General features: G+C 43.0%; 1 long non-coding RNA gene across 1 annotated transcript; it reads left to right on the top strand.

Annotated features, from left to right (window-relative positions):
• The first annotated feature begins 2,711 nt into the window (after nt 1–2,711).
• Nucleotides 2,712–4,893, top strand: LOC123778154 (uncharacterized). Its single transcript, XR_006775806.2, has 3 exons — nt 2,712–2,869; nt 3,540–3,595; nt 4,248–4,893. It is a non-coding gene; the product is annotated as an uncharacterized LOC123778154 (long non-coding RNA).
• Nucleotides 4,894–7,441: the final 2,548 nt, after the last annotated feature.

The following is a 7,441-nucleotide window of genomic DNA, read 5'->3' as shown; positions in this document are numbered from 1 at the left end:
TGCCAGAATGACAGGGTTGGTTGATGTCAGGTAAGTGGTAAGATGGCTGAGTCCATTGCCACAAATCTTCCTGGGATCAGGTAGTACTTAATTAGGAGTAAAACTGAGGGCTGGAAAAAAATGGTTTTGTGAAACAAGTGAGTCTGTTTCTCCCTTATTTCGATGATCTTAAATCTATGAGGCCTCTGCCTTGGTCTAATTTAAGCAGACGTTTTTCTCTTCTTAAAGGGTAAAGAATGTTTCTGGGATGCCACACATAGAACTTGAAGCTTGATCAGTGTTTGTCAAAGCAAGGCTTGGGGATTTCCTGCATCCGGGCCTCCGGGTAGTTGATACAATGTGGTCGCCTCACTCCGGATAAATGAATAATCCCCGTGGTGGTGTTTGAGAATCTGCATTTTAATTAGATGTTTCTTATTTATATGGCCTCAGGGTGTTTTTCAAAGAGCCATCTCCTCTTGAGAAATTGCCCTTGGCTTTTCGGTTTTTACAATGCAGGAGGCATCAGGAGATGCTTTGTCTTCCTCACATCCCGAGAAAAGTGCATGCAAAGAGCAAACCCGGTTCTGAGGACTGTGGCCGTGCAGGACACGCAGCAGCCCGGGAGAGCGGACTCGTGGCCGTCAATATGTGAAAGGCGACTATTCCCACGCCTTAATTTGTCATTTGAATAGTCAACAGGCTTTTGTTCCAGAGAGTGTTACCATTTCACAAAGGAGAGAGAATCTATGTTGCTTGACTTAGTATCACTCTGGACAGGATGGATTTGTTTGAGCGAGACCTGCGGGTGTTCTCTGGGAAAACTTCAGAAATCAACACGGTCCCAAGACAGGAGTAGGTAAAACCAGCATGGTAGACAGGGTGTAGACAATGGCCCTCCAGAAGCAACTCAAGGCCACAAAGCTAGTCCTTTCCTAAGTAGGCAGAAAGCAGAAATTGCACTGCAAAGATTCTCCTTTCGCTGAGATAAACCCTGACTGTCCACGGACTGGCCCTGCTCTCGAGGAGCAATGAGAAGCCGCAGCAGCGATGGGAGGTTGGGTTGTTATGTAACAAAAATGCAACCAAGTACATTTTAAAGATCTCACTGGCTTTACTCATCGATTCCTGAATCGAGCAGCATCCCTTCTAGCGAACAGAGGGGAGCTCCAAAGGGCTACAGAAGAGGAAAGATTTTTAAAGATAGAAAGTGGAAAAAAGGAAATGATTAGCAAAGAATCTATTGTTTTAGGCCAGGTCGCCCTCCTGAAGAGAATGGAAGGGGGCTACCAGTAAACTCCCTGGTGCTGACCGGGAAATTGCTACCGTTGACTGGTTACAGATCGCGTGTCTGGGGCATTGAAACTGCAGTTGTGTTAGGTGTTAAGGCTTGGTTTACTGACTTGGGGCTGTAACCGAAGTGACACCATTGCCATTCTGGGCCTGTGGTTTTCTTTTTGACAGGGTGCACTGCCCACAACTCGCTAGCAGAAACCCCTGGAGGAAAGCAAGCAGCCTTGTCTTTTAAAAAATGAAAAGGGGCATTTCTTTTTTTTTTTTAATTTTTAAAAATTTTTTATTGATTTATTTGAGAGAGCACGAGAGAGCACAAGCAGGGGGAAGGGAGAAGCAGACTCCCCGATGAGCGGGGAGCCCGATGCGGGGCTCAATCCCAGCACCCTGGGATCATGACCTGAGCCGAAGGCAGACACTTAACCTGCTGAGCCACCAGGCGCCCCGAAAAGAGGCATGTCTTGTCATACAAGCCCTACGTGAATTCACATGGTTCGGGTTTACAAGACTTTAGAATCAAATCCACAGATTGCAGATGAATGCTCGTGAGCAATGGCTTCCTTGTCAGGAGTTGAGGACTGGGAGAAAGAACAACCTATGATTGGCCACTGGCCACCTGAGGCCACTTCCAGAGACTGGAGTGACAGGCAGCTCCACCGTTCCTAAGCTGCATGGTGCAGAGACCTAGGCCAGTCACACGGGCGAGTACCACATTTTCAATGCTTCAGGTTCCACGCATTGAGTAGGCACTTCCTGAATACCCACTACCGGGGCTGGGGTAGCAGTTGGCAGGGAGACAGAGCTCCCTTCCCAGTCAGCCAGCTGCTGTCTGTTTTTCACGGGCTGTTTGTCAGGATCTGTTCTGGGATAGACACAGCCTCACAATTTGTGGTGCCAAGACTTAATCTGAAACCAACTGGAAAGGAACCAAACAGGTGGTAAATATCCAGGTGTTTCTGGAGTTACATTGCTATCACTGGCGTTACCACCAGAGAGAAGGAAACTTGAAGTTAAACCGTAAATTGTTCATAAAAAGGTCAGATGCTGGAGCAGAGAGCCTGACGAGTGGCTTGTTCAAATTAACCCAATCTGGGTCATTTAAACAGACCTTAAAGATCACACACAGAAGTTCGACAGAGCATGTGGGGATATACTAGTGTAACTTTTATTGGTAGTTTAAGTTGTTTAATTAGTATAAATTTTCCTTTAAGATGAAATGCATCAAAAGATAAACAGATTGCTGTCAAGTGAGTACATTCAATAAACTGGCGTACTTCTTAACGTGAGCCGTGCACGCGGAACACCTGCTCGCTTAATTAATCCGATGGTTTTTATCCATGAGGTCGTAAATGGCGTGAGAACTGATTCAGAGTTGATTCTGAAAACACCCAGTTCTGTTACAGCATTGATGTTTATTGTCCACTCTCTTACAGGAGAATGTCATCACCCTTTATTATCCAGATATTGTGTCCAGACCTGCAAAATCCTCAATGGCTTCATTCAAAATATAATATCAGGAATGCATCAGTCGGGGAGCAAGACTTTCCTGTCCCTTTTAGGTCCTAGGTGGACTAAGAATCAAATTGACAGGAGACAGGTAAACGGGAGAAAATCAAATTTAATTTTGTATGTACGTACCAGGAATCCACAGACACATGGAAATTCCTAGGATAGTCAGGCAAAATGAAGTATGTATGTCATCCTGAAATAAGGAGAAGGGGGTAGAGGTCTGGGACTTCAAAAGGGAAGGAATGCAATTCACAGGAAGATGGGAAAGAATAAATGTTTGGGAACCAAGCAGTTTGCTGGGCCCTCAGAAACAATGGGACATGAAGGACTTCATTCAGTCCCACACGTGTTGCTGGGTTCTTTCCTGTTTACCACACCTCGTTCAGAATATAATGTGGTTCTCTCTGGTGCTAGGTCCCTGACCAGAGCAGGTCCTCTATATAAAGTCTTCTAGGCAGTCCAGGGGGAGGTAAAGATCTTTTCCTGATTCTGCTGGGTTTTGATTGCTTTTTCACTCAAAATCATCTTCATGCCAAAGCAACCTGTCTTGGGGTGGCCTGCCCTGGGCCCCGACACAGACACAGAAGTTCAAAGTAAAAAAATAAAAACAATGCCACCGTGAGTCAAAGCATCTATACTAACAGTTACGTGATATGAAATTGAAAAATCTTGGTAAGACCTGACCTGTCGGGTGCCTCTTTCATGGATCCTGTCACCTGACCTCTGGTTCTTTTCTTCTCTTGCCTGGGGATTGCCAGTTAGAGCAGCAGGACTTCAGGTGTTCAGAGAGAAGGAAGTGTACTTCGAGAGCAAGGTGAGTAAGGTGACCTGGATAGAGAACAGGGATACCCCCCTTGGGAGGCGGGGACCTCTAACCTTGTTACCTTTTCCTAATCTACTACCTCAGACCACATTCTGTTTCTGATTCCTTAATTGAAACTCCCAAACACCTGTTTTCCTTATCCTGTAAATTCCTAGCAAATTTATTGGCTCTTTGTCTAAAATGTATAAAAATTGCCTGCCTTGGCCACTTCTCTAGGTCTCAATCTCATTATTGGGCCTCCATGAGCACATAATAAAACTTTGTGGGTTTTTTCTCCTGTTAATCTGTCTTAGCAATTTCTCTCTCACAGTTTGAAGGCTGGCAGTCCACGATCAAGGCGCTGGCAGATTCAGTGTCTCGTGAGGGCCCCTTTCCTGTTTCACAGATAGCAGTCTTTTTGCTATAACCTCACATGATGGAAGGGGCAAGGGAGCTCTCTGGAGTCTCTTTTGTAAGGGCACGAATCCTATCCATGAAGGCTCTACCCTCATGACCTCATCACGTCCCAAAGGCCCCACCTCCAGGCATTACCACATTGGGGATTAGGTTTCAACATCGTTATTTTGGGAGGACACAGACAGTCCAAAGCACTGTTTATCAACTGCCCATCTGATATTTTGTCTTACTGTCTGACCTTTTCCAGGACAGTGATACAAGAAGTTTGCTGTGGGAGTTTCTCACAATTGGAACTTCTTCATGGAGCTAGAAGCTACCACTCACATAGTGGTTACAACATGTGGCAACTCATAGGTGCTTTGAGACTCTTTTAGCAGAGTGTTTCATCGGAAATACAAAAGGACCCACATAGATTATTCATGTACCAAGAAAAAAAAAGACCCATATACACATGATAAAAATTACTATGTTAGTAATCGTAGAAATGCAAATTTTCATTTTTCTTTTATCAAGTTGACAGATGTTTTTTCAATGATAATTTGGAGTGTTGGTGAGCATGCAATAAAATAGGTCCTCCCAGTGACTGCTGGAGGGAAAAAAGAAATATCCCTTACCTGGTGATTCCACTGATATTAAATTGTTCTAAGCAAATAATCATAGATGTGTGCTATAATTTATATATAATGATGTATACCATAGTTTTATTTATGAATGAGAAACAGAAATAGCCTAAGTATTTAACAATGGAAGATTAATTAAACAAATTATGATAAATTTATATAATGCAACACTATGCCACCATTTCGAAAAATGCCTTTATTAATACCTAAGGATGTTGATGGGGCACCTGGGTGGCACAGCGGTTAAGCGTCTGCCTTCAGCTCAGGGCGTGATCCCGGCATTGTGGGATCGAGCCCCACATCAGGCTCTTCCGCTATGAGCCTGCTTCTTCCTCTCCCACTCCCCCTGCTTGTGTTCCCTCTCTCGCTGGCTGTCTCTATCTCTGTCGAATAAATAAATAAAATCTTTAAAAAAAAAATACCTAAGGATGTTGGAAAATACTGTCTGTATAATTTTAGATGAAAAGATCAGATCACAAAACTGTATATGGTGTGAATCTTATGCATCAGGTATTATTTTTATAATCAGAGACAATAAATGCTATTTAAAATATTTTTCTAATCCAAAAGACAGTAAACATTATTTCCTAATGGAACTGAATATCCCCTCATAATGTGTAAGTATGTGATCCCTTAGGGGATAACAGAAATGTCACAGGGGTTCTTCCCCCAGGGACTCACAGAATGTTGTTACCTACTTTGGACAGGGCAACGATGCAAGAAGAGCCAATTCTTTGCAGCTTGCATTGAATTGGTTGAGAAGTATGCTCTTTGGGTCCTTGAAACGATCAAAGGTCAATGCCATTTAGAGATGCAAATAAATAATGAGTGAATGTTTATCCCAGAAGGAGAATGCTCTATCACATCTGAAAAACTGAAGCCTGGGGCACCAGCAAACAGCAGAGTCCCGGGTGCAGAACCAGGAGGTGGGCTTTGAAATAATCAATTTGAATTAGGTAATGAAAAAAATATTCACTCATCATATACTTATTTGTTCTAATTTATCTGATCTTGAATTCCTGAAAACTGCCCACGGAAGGCCTTAGCTTCCATCAAATGAGTGAGTTCGAGAAAGGAGAGAGATAGAAATAAACCTTGAGCACATCATCAGCTAATCAAAGATCAGGTTGTCCTGCCTTCCCAGTTTCATTAAATCCAGATAATCCTAAGGCTGACAATACTGAATAGAAACAAACTATAGCAACATAGAACTGGAAAGACTTCACAAACTGTCTCTCCCAATCATCATCTTCTATGGACGAAAGAACAGACCTTACAGAGGTGAAGAGCTTTGTATAAGATCACACAACAATTTAATAGCAATCAACTGGAGAATTCTGACCTTCTCACTTCCAGGCCACTCTCATTCCACGACAACACACTGGTTTGCAGCGAGAAATGTCTCATCTGATCTGTTTCATTTATGTGTGTAGTCATGGGATGGCCCCACCACCACAGCAAATGAACCTGGGTGACAGGTATAGTAAAGAACACGTTTTCTAAAAATGTCGTCTTTCTGTGCAATGTATTTTTATCCACTTTGATAGGTCATTTTCACTTTGGGCATTATAAAACACCTTTTAAAGTTAATTCTAAAGAACTTAAAGATCATCATTCTCCAGCATGACCTGTGCCATCAAAGTTTTGATGTATTTTATAGAAGGGTAGTGGCTTTTTCCAGCTAAAAGCCACAAGGCTTTTCATAGATACCAAATGTTGCTTAAATGGGATTTTTATAGCCTCATGTGAGAGATCATAAATATACACAAAAGCTCAGACACATCCAGATAGTAAATCAAGCACATCTCAAAAAAAAAAAAAAATCTAGAAATATTTTTAAGGTGGGAGGGCAGATATGAGAATAAAATCTGTATAAAAATAGCTAGCATTTCCTGAGCAAATTCATGTGTTAGCACTTCATACACATCATGGCATTAAATCTGCACAGTAGCCCAATGAGGTGGGTATAATTATTTCCCACACTTTACAGATAAGGAAACTGAGGCATAGAGAGTTTAAGTTAGGTAGACCAAGGCAGACCCAGGATTTTAACCAAGAGAGTTTGACTCTGTAGTCCCTGTTCTTCTCCTTCTTCTTCTTCTTCTTCTTCTTCTTCTTCTTCTTCTTCTTCTTCTTCTTTTCTTCTTCTTCTTTTTTTTTAAGATTTTATTTATTTACCTGAGAGTAAGAGAGGGAAGAAGGAGGAGGAGGGAGGACAGGGGGAGGGAGAGGGACAAGCAGACTCTGCACTGAGTGCAGAGCCCAGGACGGGGATCAATCCCAGGACCCTGAGATCACAGCCTGAGCCTCTGAAACCAAGAGCCAAATGCTCAACCAAGTGAGCCATCCAGGCATCTCGGTCCGTGCTCTTAATAACAATGGGGAGAAATACAACTTATGAAATGAGAAAGAAAAGGAGTAGCTGAGGGGCGCCTGGGTGGCGCAGTCGTTGGGCGTCTGCCTTCGGCTCAGGGCATGATCCTGGCGTTACGGGATCGAGTCCCACATCGGGCTCTTCCGCTGGGAGCCTGCTTCTTCCTCTCCCACTCCCCCTGCCTGTGTTCCCTCTCTCGCTGGCTGTCTCTCTGTCACATAAATAAAATCATAAAAAAAAAAAAAAGAAAGAAAAGGAGTAGCTGAGAGTTTTAAGAGTAAAGCCCTGAATAGAAGCCCTGATCTCTCTTTTTATCTATAAGCCTGTAAGTACAAACGTCACAGTTAAACGCACTTACAACAAACAGTTTCCAAAATGTAGGTTTTGTTAGCTATTTCCTGGACGCTGTGAGGCCATGTGCCTTAGTAAGATTGTTAGCATAGTCCA

The sequence above is a fragment of the Ursus americanus genome, chromosome 31 (genome assembly GCF_024610735.1).
Source record: "Ursus americanus isolate L20-20 chromosome 31, mUrsAme1.1.p, whole genome shotgun sequence".
NCBI lineage: Eukaryota > Metazoa > Chordata > Mammalia > Carnivora > Ursidae > Ursus > Ursus americanus.
Note: the sequence above shows the minus strand (reverse complement) of the source record. Positions and strands in the feature narration are given on the sequence as shown.